We start from the raw sequence: 11,845 nt of genomic DNA, 5'->3' as shown, positions 1-11,845 counted from the left end.
GACTGGAGGGTCAACTTGCATTTCTTTCCAATGATGAAAAGAGCTCGACAGGATTTTCAGCATTGGTTTTTATAGAGGTATCATAATAGCCACTTGGCACATCTGGAAGCAAAGGAACAATATCATCTTTGATGGGAGAAGACCAACAGTTAGAGACTGGATTTCTGGATTTCAAAATTTACTGATGAGGCAAGACTCCAAGCACATAGAATCAAGGAAGACAAAAGACAGGCTTTCCTTAGCTAGGTAGATAGTGTTCATCTTTAGCTAAAAGCTAAGGCTTTCTTTCTTCCCTCAGAATCCCCCTCTAAGGTTCTCATCCCTGCTGATTCCACAGCTCTGTGTGGTTAGAGATCTCTTTTCTTTTATTTATATATATATATATACACCTTACCATAGTGGAAGCTTCCCCCACTGTATAGCTTTCAAAAAAGGATAAGTTAAAAACCAATTAATATGACATTTAATAAATATTGAGTAACCACCATAAATAAAATCTTGCCATCTCAAATCAAATGCTCGACTACCCTGTGTGTGGTGTGTGTATGTTTATGCGGATGTTTACTACCCGGGTAGGCGGGTAGCTTTTGATGCATGCTTGTGCTTAGGTTGGGTGAGCTTGATAGATACTAGGATCTACTAAGCGTGAGTTAACCCCGGTGACTTGCTAAACAAAGTAGCATTGAGGCTAATCGGGAGATTGACAGAGAGAGAAAAGATGGATTAGAGGAGCCGTACCACCAGTCGAGGTCCCAGTTTCCCCGTTGTTAGCCATGACGTTGAGGAAGCAGCCGAGCCGGAGTCGTGGACGAAGGCGGAGTCGTGTGGTGGCGTAGTCGAGCTGTGGCGGCGCGTGACGCAGCGGCGGCGGCGGTGCTCGGTGTAGGGGCCACAGCGGTGCTTCCCGTCGCTTCAACGCCTCCCCTTAGATCGGATCACCTAGGGTTTTTGGTGGGGATCAAGCACGGCGGCGAACTTCGTATCCCGTGCCCCAGCCCCCACCTACTATTTAATATGGCGCTGCGCGACGGGGGCCCACGTGCCATTGACTTGGCCGTGCGCCCCCGTTCGGGGCGCGTAACCGATTCCGGATCGGTTGTTGGACCGATCCGGATTGAGATCAAACTAACATTCTCCCCTTTGATCTCAACTTACTCACTCACTTCTTACGTTCGATTTCATTCAGATTAATATATTGAGCATGCCTCATCTCAACAGTTATTACCATTGGATTAACAGCCACAACATACTTTTCCGTTTGAAACAAAACCGTACTTTTGGGCCCTTACTGTCCAGGAATCATAGGCTTTCTCGTAAACCCATGCCGGCTAAGTGTTCTCTGAACACATTGGGCGGTAAGCCTTTTGTGAGCGGATCCGCCAACATCTTCTTTGTGCTCAAATACTCAAGACTGATTGTATGATCCTGGATTTGCTCTTTAACAACATAAAACTTTATGTTGATGTGTTTGGCAGCTCCACTCGACTTGTTGTTGTGAGCGTAAAATACTGCAGGCTCATTGTCACAGTACATCTTCAGTGGTTTTTCTATGCTGTCAACCACTCTTAATCCAGGTACAAATTTCTTTAGCCATTTAACCTGCCCCGATGCCTCGTAACAAGCTATAAATTCTGCATACATCGTAGATGATGCAGTGACTGTCTGTTTGGAGCTTTTCCACGATATAGCTCCACCTGCGAGAGTAAACACATAGCCTGACGTGGATTTTCTGTCATCCTTATCTCCCGCAAAGTCTGAGTCTGAATAACCCTCTATCACTAGAGATTCAGATCTCCTGTATGTTAGCATGAGGTCTTTTGTTCCTTGCACATAACGCAAAGCTTTCTTAACCATTTTCCAGTGTTCTATCCCTGGATTACTCTGGAATCTGCCAAGTATCCCGGTGACAAAAGCTAAGTCAGGGCGCGTACATACTTGAGCATACTGTAGGCTTTCGACAGCTCAAGCATATGGTACCGCTTTCATCTGATCGATTTCGTACTGATTTCTGGGACACTGAAATTTCCCATAACTATCGCCCTTGACTATAGGAGCAGGTGTTGGCTTACTCGAATGCATACCGTACTTCTTTAGTACCTTTTCTAGGTATGCTTTCTGCGATAATCCTAAAACCCCCTTGTTTCTGTCTTGGTGAATCTCAATTCCTAAAATGAATGAGGCTTCACCTAAATCTTTCATATCTAACTTTGAGGACAAGAATTTCTTTGTCTCTAATAGTAGATCGATATCGCTGCTAGCAAGCAGAATATCATCCACATATAGAATAAGGAAAACGAATTTTCCACTCTTAAATTTTGCATAAATGCAGTTGTCCTCCTTATTTTCTTTGAAACCAAACTTTCTTACGGTTTCATCGAATTTCAAATACCACTGTCTGGAGGCTTGCTTTAATCCATAAATAGATTTCTTTAGACGACATCCCATCTTTTCTTTTCCTTCCATGACAAAACCTTTCGGCTGTGCCATGTAAACGTTCTCATAAAGATCCCCGTTGAGGAACGCCGTCTTTACATCCATCTGATATAATTCTAAATTATAATGTGCCACTAACGCCATTATAATCCTGAAGGAATCCTTGCATGAAACAGGAGAAAAAGTTTCATTATAGTCTATCCCTTCTCTTTGCGTGAAACCTTTCGCCACAAGTCGCGCTTTATATCTTTCTATATTCCCTTTGGAGTCACATTTTGTCTTGTAGACCCATTTACAGCCTACTGTTTTGGCTCCTTTAGGAATTTCTTCTAGATCCCAAACATCGTTGGTACTCATCGATTTCATTTCGTCTTTCATGGCTTCCAACCATTCAGACGAATGAATGCTTCTCATGGCTTCTTCAAATGAAGTGGGGTCACCCTCCATCTGAATTTCCTCGCTATTGTAGATTTGATAATCGCTCGAAATAGCGGGCTTTCTCGTTCTTTGAGACCTTCTCGGTGCCTCAGCTATCGGCACTTCTTCTACTTGGGGCTGTTGTTGCTCCCCCTGATGTGCGGCTACCGCTTCTATCGGATCCTGAAGGACAGGTTCCTGACTCTGACTTGTCGCCGCAGCAGGAGAACTAACAACGGGTGCTGGCACCGTAGGTGGCGCAGCAACTGGTGAAAAGCTAACGACAGGTGCTGACACCGTAGGTGAAGCAGCAACAGGCAGCACGAAAAATGGATCTTGGATCATTGGAGTAGGTACGAAAACCCGCTTCTCCTCAAGGTCAATCTTTCGAACTACCGTGCTCCCCCTCATCATCTGATCCTCCAAAAAGACAGCCTGTCTCGTTTCTACGAACTTTGTATATCCATTAGGACAGTAGAAACGATAACCCTTCGACTTTTCTGGATAGCCAATGAAATGGCAACTTACTGTCTTAGGGTCTAACTTTCCGATATTTGGATTAAACACTTTCGCCTCAGCTTGATAGCCCCACACATGTAAATAATTTAGTGTGGGTTTTCTCCCTGTCCACAACTCATACGGTGTTTTAGGCACCGACTTACTCGGTACGCGATTAAGAATATGAATAGCGGTTTTTAACGCCTCCATCCACAAATTAATCGGTAACGTGGAGTAGCTTAGCATACTTCTCACCATATCCATTAGGGTACGGTTACGTCGTTCAGCGACTCCATTTTGCTGAGGCTCGCCCAGTGTAGAGTACTGGGCTATTATTCCATTTTCCTGTAGAAACCTTGCAAAAGGTCCAGGAACTTGGCCATACGGGGTGTGTCGACCGTAGTACTCACCTCCACGGTCAGATCTTACTATTTTTATTTTAAGATTTTGCTGATTCTCTACTTCAGCCTTAAAAATCTTAAATTTATCTAACGCTTTTGATCTTTCTTTAATTGGATAAATATATCCATAACGCGAATAATCATCCGTAAACGTTATGAACGAGTCATAACCGTCTACAGACTTTATGGGAAATGGACCACAGATATCTGTGTGCACTATCTCCAAGACCCCTGAACTGCGTTTGGCTCCTTTCTTTATTTTCTTAACGTACTTTCCTTTAACGCAATCGATGCAATATTCTTCATCTGAAAAATCTAACGGATGGAGAATATTTTCTTTAATTAATCTCTCAATTCTCCCCCTCGAAATATGGCCTAAGCGACAGTGCCATAATTTCGCTGAATTTTCGTTGTCGCATCGTTTGCGCTTATGACTTGCGTCGTTAGACGTGCGTTCAATACCCGTGGTATTGCTAACAGAATTTACAGTCTCATGCATAGGCAACATATAAAGTTTGTCTTGTCGTATGGCAAGACCAACACACTGACTTTCAAATAGAATCTCACATTGTTCTTTGCCAAAATGGCACTTATAACCATCATCTGCCAAGCATGATACTGAAATTAAATTTCTAGACAAAGAGGGTACATAAAGAACATTATGTAACTGGAGTTTAAAGCCATTCTCTAATTCTAGCGTGAGTTGGCAAACTGCTTCAACGTCGGCTCTAACTCCATTGGCGACTTTCAGCCATCTATCCCCTCTTTGTAGCATCATCTTTGTACTTATACCCTGCAAAGAATTAGCAACATGAACAGTTGCACCTGAGTCAATCCACCAAGTAGATTTAGAATAACTTACGTACAGGGTCTCATCGATAAATGTGATAACATCCTCACCTTTCTTAATTAAATGCCGTAGAAAATCTGGGCAATCTTTCTTGTAGTGTCCCGTCTTGTGACACCACATGCATTGATCTTTTTCAATATGTGGTTGATCTTTCTTTCCACCCTTGCCTGGGTGAGTCAAAGAAGAAGAAGAAGTGGAACCTCGTTTGAACTGAGGTTTCCCTTGTGGCCTCGTATATTTATCTGAAGAGTTATTTCTTTTGTTATGCCTAACATAGTTGAGCGTGTCACCATGCGAGGCTTTGAGTCTTTCCTCTTCTTGCACACACATTGCAATGAGCTTCTCTAGATCCCACGTCTCTGGGCTGATGTTGTAGTTAACAACAAAAGTCTCAAACTCTTTTGGCAGAGAAGCCAGAACCAAATGGACAACAAAAGCATGAGGAAGCTCCATGTCCATAGGTTTGAGCTTAGATGCCATATTGCTCATTTTCAGTATGTGCTCTCTCACACCACCGCCAGTGTACTTATCATTAACTAACCTCTGAATCAGAGTTTGTGCATACGCTTTTGAAGAACCAACAAATTGACTCTCCACTTTCTTTAAGTACTCAACTGCGGTGGGGCAATCTGGGATTGCTCCCCTGATTCTATCTATGATGGAACTCTTGATGACCATCAAACACTTTCTGTTGGAAGAGAGCCATTTTGCTTTCTCAAGATCAAACTTCATTTGAACATTTGCATGTTCTCTTTGATGAGCTTGCCAAGCGGCAGAGGTCTCTTCCGGGTCCCTCACCAGTTCCGCAGGAGAAACGGGAAACGGTGAGGTGATGGCGAAATCAATATCTGACAGTGCGAGAGCCACTTCTAGCTTTTGAGCCCATATACCGTAGTTGGAACCATCCAATGGCGGTATAGCATTAATAAAGGTCATTGCATTAGATCCTGAAATTTAAATCAAGAAGGGTGAGAACTGCCTTTATAAAACAATAATTGCATATCTCAATTTAACGTTGGTCAATATTAAGATATACAATTAACTAGCTGCATTAATTCTAAAACACCGTTGGGTAGAATTAGAGCAAATGCATGAAACTGACTTGAAAAATTATAATATTGTTATTATCAACGTTGGTCAGAAAATAACAATATAATAACTGAAGAAAAAACTGAAAACTGACTCCTTTAATTATAATATCTCGTTGGGTTTAAAATAATTAAAGGATATAACATAATTAAATTTGCAGCGGAAAAATAAATAGTTCTAACTTTCAGAACATTCTCACTTACTGTCTCTCCATAGAAAAATTCACGTTGGTGAAATTTGAACCGGAGATCAAATCATACATTAAGTGTTTGAAAAATGGTTCTGAAAAAAATCTTGAAACTTACTGTTCACACGAAACAAAACAGCCCAAAAATCGGCCCAAAACGGCCCTGCACGGCCCGGCCCAGCACGGCCAACGCGCGCGCGCGGCGCCTACCCGCGCACCAGGCCGCAACCTGGGCCTGGGCCGGGAAAGTGGCGTCCCGCCTGGGCCTAAAGAGGCCCGAGCCCCTCGGATCGACCGCGACCGTCCGATCGGGATCGACGGTCGCGCGTCGTTTTCGGCGGATCAAAACCCCCTCGGTCGCGCGTTCCCCGCAAACCCTAGGTCATTTTCTCATTCCATCGCCCGCTCTTCCCCGGCCGCTCCCCTTGCCTCCTCCTCGTGACGGCGACCGAGGCGCCGGGGCCGCCGCGGGCCTCCTCGCCGGCGAGCGCGCTCACACACAGTCGAGTGGGCCCTAGGTGGCCAACTAGCCCGCGCTCGTGGCCCAGTGAAGATCTGGAGCTCGAGGGGCTCGGGATGATGCAGCTCGGGATAGATCCCGGAGCTGCAGTGGCGGCGGCGGCGCTTACCCGTGGAGTAGGAGCTCCCGGTGGCGAGGTAGGGTTCTTCCTCCTCCTTCTTTCTTTCTCGTTTGGGGATAGAGCTAGGGTTAGGGTTAGCACGGGGTTAGGGTTTTGGGCTCGGGGTGTGATGGGATCTATCACCCCGAAGGGTTTGTGTCTGTTTTTGCTGTCTTGATTTGCAATTTCTTTCGGGTTGATCCAATTCCCCTCCTTCTAATTGCTCTTTCTCCCTTAGCCGAGGCTAACTACGATTAGTTAGGCTAATCTGATACCATTGATAGATACTAGGATCTACTAAGCGTGAGTTAACCCCGGTGACTTGCTAAACAAAGTAGCATTGAGGCTAATCGGGAGATTGACAGAGAGAGAAAAGATGGATTAGAGGAGCCGTACCACCAGTCGAGGTCCCAGTTTCCCCGTTGTTAGCCATGACGTTGAGGAAGCAGCCGAGCCGGAGTCGTGGACGAAGGCGGAGTCGTGTGGTGGCGTAGTCGAGCTGTGGCGGCGCGTGACGCAGCGGCGGCGGCGGTGCTTGGTGTAGGGGCCACAGCGGTGCTTCCCGTCGCTTCAACGCCTCCCCTTAGATCGGATCACCTAGGGTTTTTGGTGGGGATCAAGCACGGCGGCGAACTTCGTATCCCGTGCCCCGGCCCCCACCTACTATTTAATATGGCGCTGTGCGACGGGGGCCCACGTGCCATTGACTTGGCCGTGCGCCCCCGTTCGGGGCGCGTAACCGATTCCGGATCGGTCGTTGGACCGATCCGGATTGAGATCAAACTAACAGAGCTTTCTTCACAAGGACGGCGTCCCTTCACCTTTTAGCTCCATATTGGCAACGCGGCAGGACGAGCAACAATAGTGTGATAGGCAGGTGCAGCAGGCATTCACTTCACATGCGACCCAATCCTATGGCATTTCTTGTAATTTTAACTTCTTCACAAAACGATTCTTACATTTACATTAGGCACTAAGTTGTACCTCACAAATACGAATGTGAAAACTATTCCATTCAGTTTTGTCTCTCTAGTGCCCGATGGCATCCTCCCTCACAAATAGTTGAGAGTTTTTATCCAGCTTTACATTTGGCACTAAGCTGTATTCTCAAAAATAGCTAGGAGTTTTTAGCTAGTTTCAGCTAAGGAGTGAATGCGAAAGCTATTTCATTATTGATCAACACTTGGTAATCTCGTTTCTGAACCGAAACGTACACTTTCATCAGTTCCATAGCTAGCTATTTGACGCTATTCCATCTCTATCTCCTTTTCACTCAAGTACTAACTACGATGTAGTCACCTCGGCTCTCTCACTCTCCGGCGCCCAACGGCATCTGTTTCTTTTCTCACACCACCACTCACACTATTTGCCCATCTCCAGCGGCCGCTCCCCTTCCTTGGCTGCAAGGCTAGTATGTTTTCTCCCTGCATCTCTCCTCATCTTGGTCTGCATTCTCTTTCTAATTTATTGCATGTTCTTTTCTTATTTCTTGTTCCTCATTTGTTTTGCCTTTGTTTACAAAGATCTTCCTAGCTAGTTTCTGCAACAAAACCAGTATATAGTTCTGCAAGTTGTGTCTAACATGCCGTAATTTTTTTCTAGAAAAGGATGTTTACTGGAAGGTGAGAGTACTAATCCAAGCAAAAGGGTTACTTTGAATACTTCTTTCCCTTCTTTGGTCTAGGATTTAGTGCAAATTTGATGAAGTTGAATCTGCAGTATCTGCTTGTTAAATCAACCATACCTGAAGTGTACCGAGAATTAATGTTGAATGAATTCTATGTTGCTCTACAAGGTTGCCCATCTGAACATGCATCATGGTTGGAGCAAGATATGGACCGGTTGTTTTCTAGCCTCGAGTGTGATATGGCCGTTCAGACATGTGTCCTCAAGTAGTATGCTAAAATACATGACGTTATGAAAGCTTTTGTTCAACAGAAGGCGAAGACCACCTATGAGAAACAAGGTACCTACGCGATCAATTTCACCTGAATTGTCTTCATTAAATTTGGAGAGAAGTGGAAAGACTGCGGAAGGAGCTATCCAACAGGAACAAGGAGTTGAGCATCGAGATGGAAAATTTGCGGAGCATCGCGAGAATCAACAGCTGAGAAGATCTCTCATGAGAAGCTCAACTCTGTTAATCCTAGAGGATAAGGCGGGGATACGGTGGTCATTTCCCGTGCCCAGTCCACTGTAGCACAAGGACATGGCTCGCAACGTCGGTCAAAATATCAATGCTGTTGAGAACCGTATTTCGCAATGGCAAAAATATAGAAGCCATTCTAATAATAGCTTTCAAAGGAGCATCTTCCGCAGCTATAGCAATAAATTAAATCCCACTACTGATGTTCTAATTCATTGATGTTGCAAAAACAATTTATTATTGCTAGATTCCATTTATTGTTGTATTAGAAGTTACTATAAATCAGCAATCTATTTCTATCAACGAAATAGTATCCATTTTACCTTAAAGGCACCTCAAACCCTTTTTCTCTAATCCCATTTTTCTTTGTAATTCAGATGGCGGTGGTGGTGTTCGTGCAATTGTATCAGGAACAATGGTTGTAGTAGTTTGATGTTCTAATTCATTGATGTTGAATCAACAATTCAGCATTAAAGATGACAACAGGTAAAATCCGCGCGGATATACACTATATATCCGTACCAGCGAGCAAAAATTCATGCCCGCATCCGCACCTACGACCCGTCACAGGTAGAAAACCATGCTCGTGCCCGCTATCCGCGGGTACTGCATGCCCGCAGGTATGCCTGTGTACCCGCAAGCTTTAGAAAATTAAGCACATTGGCATATTTTAACAGCAAGTATATATTGATATATCAAGAAATATGCATCCATATCTCAACACTAATGCATTATAGTCCAACAAGCAACATGCTAACATCATTTTATTGAACAAACAAATAAAATAGTCTCATACATGATACATCACACCATCATCTCAAGTCATCACACATTAACAGAAATAAAATAATACAACCATGCAAGATTCTTGAGAGCCTGGCACTTGGGAGCTACTAGCCATTGCAACTGCAGAACAATTAAAACGTGCAAACTATTAGAAGAGCTCGTATATTCACATTAGAACAATAAAAATCAGAACATATTAACATCACATATTAACATTAGAAAAGCTCATATTAAATATAGGAAAAAGTCCATATTATTCTCCTCAAGTATCACCAAAGTCTAACTATTTCTCGGTTCAATTTGGCCCCTAAACTATGTCATTTGGTCCAATTTACCTCCTGATACAATTTGCCTTTTCATTTCTCCACATACAAGTGGAATCTTAATTTAAGATTTTGCAGGATTGTAGTGAGCACCACAATGCATGTCACAAAATATATTATGAATTTTTCATCATTATTTTTTCTATAATTATTATTAAATATCGTACCCTATCAAAATAATGATGAATAATATTAGCCTGCATATCATATACTAACATTAGAACAATAAAAATCAGAACAACTAACAAGTAACATCAGTGCATGCAGCAAATAGACCAACAATAATAAACAAGGAAATTTCAGCAGTGCAGAAACATTCTCCTCTCCTAAACAATCAATCCACATCACCGGCAACAGTAGGCTGCCCGGCAGCCGCAAGGAAGGCGGCGGCAGGGCCTTCCTCGATGGATTCCTTGTGCCTCAGGGTGTCTGCTTCAAATATGTTGACGGTGGCGGCGGCTTCCGCGGAGAGGGGCGTTCACTGTCCAAGCGGTTGGATCCGGTGATGGAGTAGCCAGATCTAGCGGCCAGCACCGAGCTGCCAAGGCCCCAGCTCAGATCTACGACCTGGTGTTGTTACGGTGGTATGGTGAGGGGGAACGATGGTTGTGGTCTGTTCGGGCGGCAGGCGGTGTCGGCTATGCTGGCATGGTTTGATCTCTCTCGTCATCCCTTCTTTGATGGTTAGCCTGCTTGAAGTGGCGATGATGTTGTCATGCAGAAGCATTGGGCGAAAGCTATACCTGATTGTTGTGTCGGATCAACAACGATGAAGCTGTTGGGACGTTGTTTCCCTCCATTGAGGCGTTGTTGTGGTACTTTCTACAAAGTTCAGTGGTCCTTCAAGTGAAAACTTAACTCCAGCTCGTCGGATGGGCGGTGATGGCATCATCAACGTTGTGTTCTCCTTGGAGGCGTCATCATGGAGGTTCCCTGTACCAACATCCATTACCTAAAAGGAGGTTATTTATGTGGTTTCTACATTAAAAGATTTGGTAAGCAACAGATAATCTAGACATCAATTTTTTAAGAGAGATGTGTTGGATTGGTACTGCGTAAAGACATTGCAAGGTTGAAACGTGAACGAAGAAGAAGATTGAAGTTTAGTCTTCTAGTTTTCTTTCTTTATTTGAGAGCTTTCTTGTATTTTTGAAATCGCTCATTTTGAGGTTTAGTCTAAAAACTTTTATAATTCTTGGTTATATATATCCACCATGTGGATATAGAGACCAGTTTAATCCTTTATCTAAAAAAATCCACATCACCGTAGATCTATCTTATCTCATTTTACAATAGATATTCAAGATTTGACACAACGAAAAAAATTCGTTCATATGATACTTATTCATTTGTGCATTGGAAGATCAGATCAATCTAGCATTACCTGTGGGGTTGGTGGCCATTGAGAGCTGATGGCCGACTTGGGGTCGGTAGGAAAGCGGCGGCCGGCAGATCCGGAGCAGCCTGGGGGGCGGCAAGCCGCCGCAGGTTCCGAGAGTGGCTTTCCTGGGGCGGTGAGCCGGTGGCAGAGGGGACCTGGCCACCTGGAGCTTGGCCGCTTGGGGCGTGTCGGCATGGAGGACCAGGGCTTCGGGCACCCGGTCCGCTCATTCCTCGCCTCCTCGGTCGATAGGGAGGAGGGAGGAGGGGGGAGCACGGAACGAGCGCCTTGGCCGCCGGCCGGCCGGCGCTCGGTCAGATTTGAGAGAGAGGGAGGGAGTGGAGCTGCGGAGGCCGAAAGGTGAGGCGCACGCACAGGAGGCGGGTGGGAGCGGAGGTTGCGGCTGGAAGCCAGGGAAGGGAATGAGAGTGGGGTGGGGTTGAAAACTTGGTTCCATGTATGAGCGGATTTGGCAGGTTTGGAGGTGTGGATAGTATTTTTTCGGTGAGCAGATATCTATTGGATTCATACTTGTACCCGTACTTGTATCGGTGGGTACATATTTAAACCCGTATCCATATCTGTCGGATTTGCTACCTGCGGCCATGCGGATAATTTCTAGCACTTGCCATCTTTATTCAGCATTGCTAGATTGTATTTATTGTTGTATTAGAGTTACTATAAATCAGCAATCTGTTTCCATCAACGAAATCG

General features: G+C 44.6%; 1 long non-coding RNA gene across 1 annotated transcript; it reads right to left on the bottom strand.

The window, feature by feature from the left end:
* Nucleotides 1-9,392: 9,392 nt before the first annotated feature.
* On the bottom strand, nt 9,393-11,572 carry LOC112900145. Its single transcript, XR_003230151.1, has 2 exons — nt 11,135-11,572; nt 9,393-10,702 (listed from the first exon to the last, which is right to left on the bottom strand). It is a non-coding gene; the product is annotated as an uncharacterized LOC112900145 (long non-coding RNA).
* Nucleotides 11,573-11,845: the final 273 nt, after the last annotated feature.

This window comes from Panicum hallii, chromosome 7, assembly GCF_002211085.1.
Source record: "Panicum hallii strain FIL2 chromosome 7, PHallii_v3.1, whole genome shotgun sequence".
Taxonomy (NCBI): domain Eukaryota; kingdom Viridiplantae; phylum Streptophyta; class Magnoliopsida; order Poales; family Poaceae; genus Panicum; species Panicum hallii.
The sequence above is the reverse complement of the archived record's forward strand: the minus strand, read 5'-3'. Positions and strand labels throughout refer to the sequence as shown.